This window comes from Phascolarctos cinereus, unplaced genomic scaffold (assembly GCF_003287225.1).
Source record: "Phascolarctos cinereus isolate Bilbo 61053 unplaced genomic scaffold, phaCin_HiC Scaffold_726;HRSCAF=1367, whole genome shotgun sequence".
Classification (NCBI taxonomy): Eukaryota; Metazoa; Chordata; class Mammalia; order Diprotodontia; family Phascolarctidae; genus Phascolarctos; species Phascolarctos cinereus.
This window is the reverse complement of record NW_027556098.1, coordinates 120,918,403-120,930,633: the sequence shown is the minus strand read 5'-3', so window position 1 is coordinate 120,930,633 and position 12,231 is coordinate 120,918,403. Positions and strand designations below refer to the sequence as shown.

At 41.6% G+C, this 12,231-nt stretch overlaps 1 long non-coding RNA gene across 1 annotated transcript; it reads right to left on the bottom strand.

The window, feature by feature from the left end:
• Positions 1–445: 445 nt before the first annotated feature.
• Positions 446–11,961, bottom strand: LOC110208185 (uncharacterized). The gene is made up of 3 exons (XR_013482975.1): positions 11,785–11,961; positions 6,307–6,359; positions 446–5,796 (listed from the first exon to the last, which is right to left on the bottom strand). It is a non-coding gene; the product is annotated as an uncharacterized LOC110208185 (long non-coding RNA).
• Positions 11,962–12,231: the final 270 nt, after the last annotated feature.

Here is a 12,231-nt window from a genome sequence, read left to right as displayed (position 1 = left end):
CACTTTGGTTCATTCCAGCTTCTCCTTTTGGACCTGGGGTTTCTTCCGTTTTAGCAGTTTACAAGGGTTTTTTTATTTTAACAAGTGAAAAGAAGATTCGATCAATGTGGCAAACTTCATTGTTGTCTTATTTTAAGAAATTGACACAGCCACCCCAACCTTCAGCAACCACCACCCTGATCAGTCAGCAGCCATCAACATAGAGACAAGACCTTCCACTGGAAAAAAGATTACAAGTTGCTGAAGGCTCAGATGATGGTTAGCATTTCTTTTAGCAAAAAAAAAAATATTTTTAATTAAGGCATATATATAACTTCTTTTTAGACAGAATACTATTGCACACTTAAGCTACAGTATAGTGTAACCATAACTTTTATATGCATTGGGAAACCAAAAAATTCATGTGACTCACTTTATTGTGATAATTCATTTTATTTTGGTGCTCTGGAACCAAATCCACAATATCTCTGAGGTATTCCTGTACACTATTTATCAGATACTATGCTAGGCACAAAAATTAAATGGTACCTCCTTCAAGCAGCTAACATTGTGTACACAGAAGTTAAAAAAAGAAAATGAAAAATAGAAAATTATTGGTTGGAGTTAGGAGAGAGGAGAAGATAGGGAAGGGTGTCCAGAAAGGCCTCAAGTAGAATTTGGCATTTAAACAGAATTTTGAAGGAAGCTAGGGATTCTGAAAGGCAGAGTTGGGAAGGGAGAGCATTCCAGGTGACTCCCACCTTTTGCAGAATCTGTCAGGCTAGAAACTTCCAGGAAACCAATCCATGGAACTGGCATGATGATGTACTGAGTCCAAAGGCTGACCCATTATAGGCCCATTGTGGACTCCTTCCTACTTATGCCGTGGCCTGCAGACCATCAAGTCTGAATCTTTGGTAACATCCCTAGAAGTATCCCTTCCTTGTTCTTCCATGGCCCATTTCATTGATGTCCTCTGTTGCTCTAGGATGGGAGTAGAGAAATAATTCTGCCTAAGTCCCATTCCCGTCTTATCTCTGGTCTCTTCATTCCATGCTTCCAGCCTTGGGTATCTCCAGTTAAGCCACATAGCCTATTCTTATGATCCGAAACATTCCAAATAAAAGTTGATTGCTTTCAGCACTGGAAAGTTCATCTAATTTTTCTATGAAACCTCCCTTTAGGTCCTGGCAAGGAACTACCTCACACCACCAGTGAAAGTATGGGCTCACCATGAAAAGGGTAGGATGGTTTTGGCTTTAGTAAAAGGTGAAGATGTCCATCTATTGTTTCCTCAGGTTTGAACAGAGTTCTAATGAAATCATGAAATCTGAAATGCTGAAATATTCAAGTATAGAATTTTAATTGCAATTGTATTTGAGGTGACGATTGGATGAGGAAGTAGGTCAGAATAAAGAGTTTTCTGGATAATATGGTGTGTTTTACCAAGCCTTACTGGGAGAATAACTTATTCACTAAATTGCTATAAAATAGGGCATGAGAGGGAGATAGAGAATGAGGCTAATCTCTTCTATGGGGAGTCATTTAGAGAAAAGTTTGCTTTTCTGGAAGCTAAAATATAGAATGAGAAGGAGGAGAAAGGATGAAGATTTTCTCTTTTCATTACATTATAAATGTCTCTAACTGGCTCTCCCTGCCCAAATTGAAAAGGAAATACAAAGGTTTTGTCCTCTCCCCGTCAAAGTACATGGAAGAACAAAGTGAGACACAAAAATCAGAAACAAGTTGCAAAGATATTCAGGGGAGTCAATTCCTTTCTGAGAGAAAATACGGTCATTTAATTCCTCCTCTGCTTTTTTTGCAACATGTCTAGTATAGATCTGAGAAATGTTCTACGTTCCTTTGATGTTGCTTCCTCTCTACCACCATCTTTTTCAATGGCTATTTCCCCCTTGTAAGGCCATTGGCTTGTAGGTAGGGTCCTTCCCTCTGGCTGGGGGTCCTTGCCAAGTATAAAGCCGAGCCATTTCCGCATGGAAGACACAGGGAGCACCAGGTCTGAGTGGGAAGATACTGTTGAATTCAATGGATGGGCTAAGGGCCCCTGCAAATCATAATAGGGGTATGGGAGAGAAAAAATGGAACATCTGGTTGCACGGCGTACTTGGAGAATAAATTTCACATTTATTTCCTCCTCAGAATCGGACACAGGCACTGGTATGACCAGCAGTTGTGCCTCACAAGGATATTTCATCCCCCAAACATGGGGACAGCCATTTGGTATCCAAGAGACACAAATTAGGCACACTGGATAATCCAGTGGGATGCCCTGGTAATAACAATGAATGGTGGACACCCTCTTCATCTTCTGCAAGATAGTCTGTCTGCAGATGTCATTTTTTATTTCATCCTGAGGGATGGAACAAATGATGTCATCAATAATTTTTTCAGGGACATCACCCCCCTCAATGGTGTATGGCTTGATATAATTTAAACGCCACAAAATTTGACTTTTTTTTCTGGAAAAGGTTTGGTGTTGAATACTAGACTGAACCTCATCTGGGTGCCCAGAGCTCAGTTCAGCCTCAGGATGGTGGTCACAAGCTATTGGAGCCTCATTTGGGTGTTTAGGACCTGATGGGGTTTTGGCCCTATATATTGGGCTTGGTGAAGCTATTTCCTCCTCATCCAGACATGGCGTTGTGCCCTTGGAGTCAGTGACATCTGATTTAGCCTCATTCTTGTTTTTAAGTCTGGTTAGAAGAACAAATGGGGACTTGGGACTAGATGAAGGTATGACCTGCCGTGGACCCACTAGCATTTTTGCTGAGTGGTATAGGTCTAATGGCGGTGTGACTTGGGTATTGGGGTCTGGGACAGCCTCTGATTGATGATCAGAGATGAATTGCAGTTCATTCTGAAAATTGAGACCAAATAGAGTTACTTCACAGAGTTCTATGTTTAGTGAAGGTATTGCCTGCTGATCCTGGCTTGGGACAGCTGTGTCTTGGTGGTCTTCTTCTGGTGGTATTGCTCCCTGTGGACCTCGTTCCAGTCGAACCTTTGAGATCTCATCACTGGCTTCTGAAACCAAGTCATCTTGGTGGTCAGTTGTCAGTGGAGGAATGACCTGGAAGTCTAGACTGAGTGGATGTGTGGCCCTGTGGTCAAGGTTAGGTAGAGCTGTATCCATTAGGTTTAGGCCCAGTGTGGGTATTACTTTGTGATCCCAGACTTCTGTAGTTGTATCCCTATTATATGTTCCAAGTGGCACTGTTTGCCAATGATGCCGTTCTTTCTGGAGTGAGACCCAAGTGTTGCTGTCCAGTGCATCCTCAGACTGTTGGTCAGCATGTAGCAGCATTGGGGTTTGGTCTTCTGGCTCAGGTAGAAATTGGAAATCTAAGCCTGGTAGAGTCACTGCTTTGTGTGATAAGTCTTCAATAGTCATGACCTGGTGGCTTATTCCCAGGGGCAACGCTTCACACTCTTGTTCATTTTGAAATATGAACACATCTTGTTCAGTTTGAAGTATGCCCTGGGCATTCGCACCTGGGGTACGGTCAAGGCTGTGTGGTATTATGACCCTTGGATTGGGACTGGCTGGAAGTGTTGTCTGGTGTTGAGGACCAGGGTGCATCAGGTTCTTAGGGTCTGTTATGCTCAGTGGAGATGTTTTCCATGCTGCCTGGCCTATGGAAGCTGGCCCCTTGTGGTCTCTTTCTGGTGGCATTATTTCCTGATGTTCTGGTTTAGCATAGACCGGGGCATCTGGACCTGGTACATCTGTACCTTTGTAGACATGACTGGGGAGAAGTGCAATCTGAGGGTCAGAACCAGGTGGATTTGTGTCCTTTTGTTCTATATCCAGTGGGGGTGTTCTCCAATGAACCTGGTCTGTTTTGTCTTGGGCTTTTATGTCTATTGAAAGTTTATACTCATGATCCTGATCCACGAGAGTTATGGCCTGGGGGCCTGGTCCTGGTGGTTTTGTTTCCCTCTGGTCTAGTTGATCTTGAGGTGTGAGCTGTTTATGACAGTTTTGTATATTTTCAGTCTGGTGGTCATCAGAGCTAGGTGAATATGTGGCTCTGCGGCCAGAGTTCAATTGAGTTAATCTCTGGGTTGAGTCTGGGTCTAGTTGAGGTGGTTCTTGGTTGTCATGGTCTGTTGGCAGTATTGTCTGTGGCTCATTTGGGTCTGATGCAGCAGGTTCAGTTTTGTATTCATTTCTACATAGAGCTATGACCTTGCATTCATAGCTGAATGGTAGTGTGGCCTTATAGTCTGACTTAGGTGGTGACATTGTTGAAGGGTCCAGGTCAACTGGATTTATGGCCAGATGGTCCAGACCCTTAGGAGTTGGTGCCTCTGGGTTCTTGTCTTGTAGAACTTCAACCTGCTGGTCCTGACTACCTATCACTGCTGTGTCCTGGTGACATACTAAGGGTAGTGCTGTCTGGACACCCAAGCCTGGAGCATGCTGTAGATGTGTGACTTGTACATCAGAGCCTGAGGAGGTGCTCTTCTGGTAGCTTGGGAAGAGCAGCGTTGTGGCGTCAAGTTGAGAGTCCTGTGCTGTCTTTCTACAGTGATCTAAATAGACTGGAATTATGATTGGTGCAACTTGGTGTTCAGAGAGTAGGGATAGTCCAGATGTGTCCTTGGCCTTGTAATCAGGGCCCAGTGGAGCCTCAGTGAAAGGTGAAGAGGTGGTTTTAGCACAGGGATCTTCCAGGCATGATGAAGAAGCTTCCAATGGCTTGAAGTCTTGTGATGGTGTAAGTGTTATACTGGCCTGATGTTTTGGACCTTGTGATGGCAAAGCTGTGGCTTTGCTGCTGGCTGTAGTCCAGTGTTGTGGGCAGGGTGGACATGCAGTTGTGGCCCTGGTTCTCCCATTCAGATTTGATAAAAGCATAGATGGATCTTTGGAACGCTTGTCAATGCATCGTAATAGTGACACTGTCTTCTTTAAGCCATGCTCAGATTGTAAAACCTTACAAGTTTTGGCCTGGACCCAATGGCCCAAGTCAGATGCCTTAAATGATATGGCCTTGGACCAATGGTCAGGACGAGGTGATGAGGGCACACCTATGGGACTGAGCTTAGTGGTTAGAACTCTGTCTTGGAGTCTGGGCCTTGACAAAGCTTCAGGTGAGAGAACTGATTTCACTGGTTTGTGTGTGGTCTTGGCTTGGTACTTGGGAAATGCTTTGGTTCCAGTTCCTTTTATGGTCCTGTTGCCCATGAATGGAAACTCAGCCTGGTGGTAAAGGAATTTTGAAGATGGGGGATGCTGGCTGAGGTGTGTTAGATCTTCAGGTAGATGGTCACAGTCAGCAAAAATCCTGGGAAGGAGGTTAGGCCCGGAAGCAGCCTCCATCCTACACCTGGAGTCCCGGGAACTCTCAAGTTGGTGTTTGGAGTCGAGCAGAGAAGGTATGAGATGCTGTTTGGCAGATGTCAGAGGGACAGCTGTTACCCTGGATCTGAAGTCAGACTTGAGTATAGTCAAGATTGAGTTGGCTGTGTGGTGTTTCCGGGGTAGGGATGCCTTAGTCACACTCTGGTAATGAAGAAAGGGTAGGGGAACAGCCTTGTGATCCATGCAGAGCATCTGTGTAGCTATGCCTGGCTGTTTGGGCCATTGAGAAGGAAGATATTTGGTCTTGTGGCAGGGATGGGCTAATGGTTGGGTGGTTCTGGCCTCATGTCTGAGGTAGGGCATCTGCTTAGCTTTGGATCGGTGTTCTTGCTCCCACAATGGTGAAATCCAGTGCGGCGGACAGGGTACCAGTGCTGGTGCTGCCTGGTTAAAGAAGGTTTTCTGAGAGAGATGGACCAAATCTGCAGCTAAAGGAGAGACCATGTGAGTGATAGCAAGGAAATATGACATAGAACAAGTACAGGAAATGCAGTTAGAAAGCCAGGATATATTCCTAGTAAATAAATACTTTTATAATTGCTCAAGTACTTTTCACATTTGCCTCATTTGATCCCACATTTGGCAAATGTCATATCAAAATTGTAATAGTAGTGATTCCCCTTTTTATTAGAAAAAAACTTGCTTTTCTGAGAGCAAGAAATGTAAGTATTATCATTCCCATTTTACAGAAGAGGGTACTGAAGTACAGAGAGGTTAAAGGTCTTGCTGAAAGGTTAGCAAATAGCAGATAGTTAGGACTCAAACCCTGGAAATTGAGATTAAGAGTGAACTTTCCTAAGGCCACATATGGAGCAAGACTTGGTTCTGAGGAACAGAGTATTAGGTGCACAGGGATGAGGAGCAGTGCAAGGAGAGGTGGAACAAAAGTAGAGAGGGGACAGTTCCCATAGGAGATTATCGAAAGCCAAAATTCTTACCATTAGAAAATAATCCATGCCGTCTTTTCCCCATCTGGTGTCTATAGGATTTCCTTGGGGAAAAAAATGCTAACAATAAGTACTACTAGTTTTGATTCCACTAAGCCCCAAAGAAAGGCTCCCAAAAGGCTAATAGTGAAATGACTCTGTAACAGCCAGAGGACTGCCCTTATAGCCAGGCTCTTGTTGCCTGAGATAACTTTTTTAAAAACATTTTTTCTGCTTGTTTCTAATTCCCTCACAGTTGTTCAATTGTTTCAGTTGCATCCAACTCTTTATCACCCATTTGGGATTTTCTTGGCAAAGATAGTGGAGTGGTTTGCCATTTCCTTCTCCAGCTCATTTTTACAGATGAGGAAATTGAGGCAAACACAGTGTTGTTACTTGCCCAAGATCACACACCTAGTAAATGTCCGAGGCCAGATTTTTAACTCAGAAAGATGAGTTTTCCTGACTCCACACCCATACTCTGTGCACTATGGCGCCACCTAGTTGCCTTTCTCTAGCAAGGGAATCGTTACAGTCTCGCCTTACCATAGGTGAGACTCAGAACGTCGCCTCTGGACTTCCCCTTTCTCCACTCTGAGTTCCATCATTCATTTTACATCTTTTTGGCTATCACTTTTATGAAAGCCTACTTTAAAGAAAGGAATGGAGAAACGCATTAACATGGAGATGTTGACTAAATACGGACTTGCCCTTCTTGGGGCATTTTAGCAGGACTGTTTCCTTAAACTAAAATCTGTCCCAAGCATAGTACAGTGACTCCGGAGTCAGGAGGACCTGAGTTTAAATCCTGCCTCATACACTTATTAGTTCTATAACCTGGCAAGTTACCTGATTCATGGTGCCTCAGTTTCCTTCATCTGTAAAATGGGGATAATAATAGTACCCACACCACATGGGATTATTGTAAGGATTAAGCAAGATAACAGTATAGGCAAAAGAGCTATTATGTAAATACTATTATTATTAAGAGATTTTCTAATATCATTCTGTCAGTGCAGGGGGTATTTCTTTCATGGAAGTTATCTTTTCCAGTCTCCTTGAAAAACAAGTTCCCTAAGACATTCTTTGATTTTGTAAAATTTTTTGTAATCTGTTGCTTTTGTCATTTGTAATTTTTGTAATGGATTATGTAAAAAGATGCTACAAGTTCTTCTTAGACTCAATCCCCAAATATACCCACACACACATACACACATATGCACACATACATACACACATATGTACGTATAAAGCAGGGGCAGCTAGGTGATGCACTAGACAGAGCACCGGGTTCGTTATCTGGAAGATTCAATTCATGAGTTCAAATCTGGACTCATGCACTTATTAGTTGTGTGACTCTGGGCAAGTCACTTAACCCTGTTTGCCTCAGTTCTTTATCTGCAAGATAAGCTGGAGAAGGAAATGGCAAACCTCTCCAGTATCTTTGCCATGAAAACCCCAAATGGGGTCATGAAGAGTCAGATATGACTGAAATGACTAAATAACTGAATATGTAAAGCATACATGTATATATTCTTTATTCCCTGGTAATAAAATTTTGAGATCATATAAAATTTCATGATATTATCTCAGGAAATTAGAAATAGACTGTATTAATAAGCTGAGAAATACTACCTAGATCACCTCTTAGACTTCTTCTGACCCTGCTTTTCCTCCTTTTCTTTCACAGGGATTCATCTAGGTGACATACCACATTGCCTTGTTGAAGAGTATGATAAAAATGCAATCTAAGAACTTTCCTTGGATTTTCAGCAAATAAGAGTATGCCATCTCCAATTCTCATTTTAAGAGAAGCTCTAAGATGAGGTTCTTTGATTTTTTGTGTGTGTGGTTTTTTTTTTGGGGGGGTTCTTTCATTTTAAATCAAATGAGCTTGAGTGTGCCTAGGAGGGATACTAGTAGTTTATCTCACAATCTGTCTTACCAGAAGGAATCACAAGATGATCAGGAACTTAAAGTATCTCAAATGTTCCAAAATCAAGACACTGAAACAATATCAGTTCCAAATGGCTTCAGTTCAAAGTTTTCCTAATCACCTGAGATGAAGCGAATGCATCTCCAGTAGAAACAAAATAAATGAGAAAGTAGATCTTCTAAGAGGATTTTGTCCTGGGAGGTGGAGAAAACCCAGTCGGCTCTCTCAAATGTACCTAGAGCAAGACTGATTTCTGTCATTCTGACCCAGACCTGAGTTCCCTTCACATCATAGAACAAGCTGGAAATGTTTACCTAGGCCCATTTCATGTAAGAGAGCCTTAAGAGAAGATCCTTTCCGTAGGGACTCTCCTGATAAACAGAACACAAACAGCCTGGGCTTGTAACTACATTAAAAATGGAATTCCCTAATTCTCACAGTGTTAGAGCTAGAGAGGACCTCTTGGAAGTCATCTACCCTTTATTTTACAGATTAGGAAACTGAGATCCAAAGATATGAGATGATATGCCCAAGATGGTGTAGGAATAGTGGGTATAGCTGAAGTCAACAGTGTGTTAGAGCCAACTCTTTATTGGCTCTCAAAAGCCAACTTAAAATTTTCAATATGAATATTCATTTACACCTCAGAAATCGGCAAAAATTATAGATCAAGACTCAATTAATTGTTTTCATGACTGTCTTTAAAAAATGTTAGTGAAAAGCATGTCATAAATAATTTTTTTTCCTAGATAGGTGGTTGTTAAACATTCACCATTGGCTGATGTCCTCTGACTCCAAAGTCAATGCCCACTTGTTCCATGTACCTGACCCCTGCCAACTATTTGTTTCTTGATACTCTTTGAAAACAGAACCCAATATTCCTTTTGACAATCACAAGACTAAGTTTTTGTCCCTCTTGAGTTCATTTCTGCTGGACAGGGAGGATAGGCAATGCCTCTTTTTCCATTATTGCATCTTCTGTATAGCACCGTGCCTCAAAAGTAGGCACTCAGGTATTTTTTTACATGAAGGAAATAATTTATAGCAAGTTTTCTCATTCTATGAGAAATAAACATTTTCTTCTTTGATCTTGGGCCCTGAGGGAGTGGCTCAAAAGAAAATTTTCTCTCTGGACTTGTCAAGATAATAATGCATTTGTGTTTGCATTAGAAATCCACCAAGAAAGATCACTGGGGCTAATTATAAAAGTTCCTAAGCAGGAATATTGAAAGTGGTAATCACTTGGAGGAGTCCCCATATCTCCGCAGCCTCTCCACCAACAATAGACCCAAGAATACTTGTCTTGACACTGACTCATTACAACAGCTTTCTGCAATGTAAACACTTTCAGCAAAAGACCAAACAGACATGGAGAAATTCAGTCAAGCAAATAGCCCACTGTGGTTGCAAGATCAAACATCAGAATAAATACTATCTTACGTGTCCAGGGTCTTAGAATTCTCATTAGTCAACATCAGCCTCTGGGAAATCCAGAAGCGCTTAACAGTGGAAATTTGACATAAAGAATTTCATTATTTCTCTTTCTGTTTTTTTAATAAACACTTCTTGCTGTTTGTTCTTTGTTCTTGAAGAGGACCAATGACATCACAAGGGTGATGTCTTGACTTGAATGTGAATTGGATTTAAGTGAGGCAAAGTTGTCAGCCCCACTCTCTCCTTCAGAGTCATTGAGTCCAGCGGCAAGACAAAAGTCAAAACAACTGGCAGTGGCCCAAAATGCAGTAGATGACCTTGGCCTTTCGAAATTTTAAGGTCTTCTCTTTTTAGTTAGGCAGTAGGGTTAAGCGACTTGCCCAGGGTCACACAGCCAGTAAGTAGGAAGTGTCTGAGCCAGGATTTAAACTCAGATCCTCCTGACTCCAGAGCTGGTACTCTGTTCACCACACCACTTAGCTTCCCCTTTTTTAAGATCTTTTCTCTGGGTTCAGTTTGTCTAGGGCAACACCCATTCAATGACTAAGGGCTAGATAAGAATTGAGATAAAAGATGGCCTAACTTACCATTACAAAAATATCAGTCTGAGAGGGGAAGACCTCTCAGAGCTTCAGGCCAGAACAGAAAACAATCGCTATTTACACTTATTCTAAACCATCAAAACCTGGGAGCTATTATTGTCCATTCTACAAAAACCAGAATGATTTGGGTTTAAAAAATAGTCAAAGGACAGCTAGGTGGTGTAGTGGATAGACCACCAGGCCTGGAGTCAGGAGGACCTGGGTTTAAATCCTGGCTAGGTACTTACTAGCTGTGTGACCCTGGGCAAGTCATTTAACCTCTGCCTCACAGAAAGAAAGAAAGAAAGAAAGAAAGAAAGAAAGAAAGAAAGAAAGAAAGAAAGAAAGAAAGAAAGAAAGAAAGAAAGAAAGGTAGTCAAGTCACTCTGTTTGAAACACAATGAGCTTTTAAAGCTTGTTTTTTCAGAGCTATATTTTAAGAAATCATAAATTAAAACTACATAGGACAAAATTGTCCCAGCTTTTTGAAAAAAAAAGTTTAAAAAATAAACACTGAACAAGTGAATGAATTTTCCACAATCTTAATGCATATGGAAATAGTAAACACCCTCATTTTTTCAGTTTTACTTCCCACAGGTTTATTTCATTTTATAATCTAGTTTATCATCATCATCCCCTCCATTCCATTTACACTCCCTCTCTCCCTTAAAAAAGTTTCAAAAAGCTGTTGTATTTTTTTTATCTTGGACACATTGAATTAAACTGAAGCCACGTATTTATGATTATTTATTATTAATGGGCAGCTAGGTGGCATGGTGGATAGAGTGCTGGGCCTGGAGTCAGGAAGACCTGAGTTCAAATCCATCTTCAGACTCTAGTTATGTGACCCTGGGCAAGTCATTTAAAACTGTGTGCCTTAGTTTCCTTATTGTAAAATGAGCTGGAGAAAGAAATGGCAAACCACTCCAGCATCTTTGCTAAGACAGTCCCAAATGGGGTCACAACGAGCTGGACGCAGCTGAAACATCTGAACAATACATATTTATTGATTGCCTATGATGATCCAGGTGCTGTGCTGGGCAATGGAAAAAACAAGGACAAAGAAAGAAACAGTTTCTACTTGCAAAGAGCTTACATTCTACAGCAAGTGCAAAAAGAGTATGTACAACACAAATAGAAAGTGACTACATACAAAGTAGTTTGGGAGGGATTAATGGTCTAGGTCACCTAGTTCTCTCCAGAGCCTCCCAATACACAATCTCCTGGTTTCCCAGCTTTTTCCCTTTATAGGGTCTGATTCATCTGCTCCTCTTGTCCAGTTTTCCAAGGAAGCCAGAAGAGAGAGGCAGCTCCAAGGAAATCCAACCTGAGGCCTGCTTCTGGGGTGACTTAAAGGCTGTTCTCACTATTGAGCACAGACCCTCAAAGATCTCTCATTTCCCCCTCTTTTGGACTCAAGAAAATATCTCTATCACATTTGTCTCTAGAGACGATGCCTTCCCCCAACCTCCATAGCTGCCACAAAACTTCTCACCACTAAGAACTTCAAGTATAGGAAATAGGATATATATCACATACTCTGATGATCAGCAGTCTCAGCCAGTTCAATTCCAGCTGGTGGATCTTTGTGGTTACAAATTTCTCCAAAAGGAGAATGCTACAGGGGACTAAGTCCCCAGTTAAAAAAAAAAAGGGAGCTTGGAGTAAAATTCACTGAGTTTAAAAAATAAGGATATTCATTCCTGCCATCTCTAACACCAGTAGCCAGACTGAATCTTCAAGTCCTTTCATGGGATCTGAGTTGTCCTTGACATCATAAAATATTATTTGTCCTTTGTCCACCAGCAGTCAGTTGCCCCACCCGTCTCTTGCACATCATCTCCAGCTACTGACACCCCTCTCAACTTGACCCTCTTAAAAAAATCATTATCTTATCACTATCTAATAGGAGATAATGGAGAAAGTTTCCTTAAAAAAAAGAAAAGCAATCTCTTGTTGGACTCCTTTATGGCATACTAAATTCAA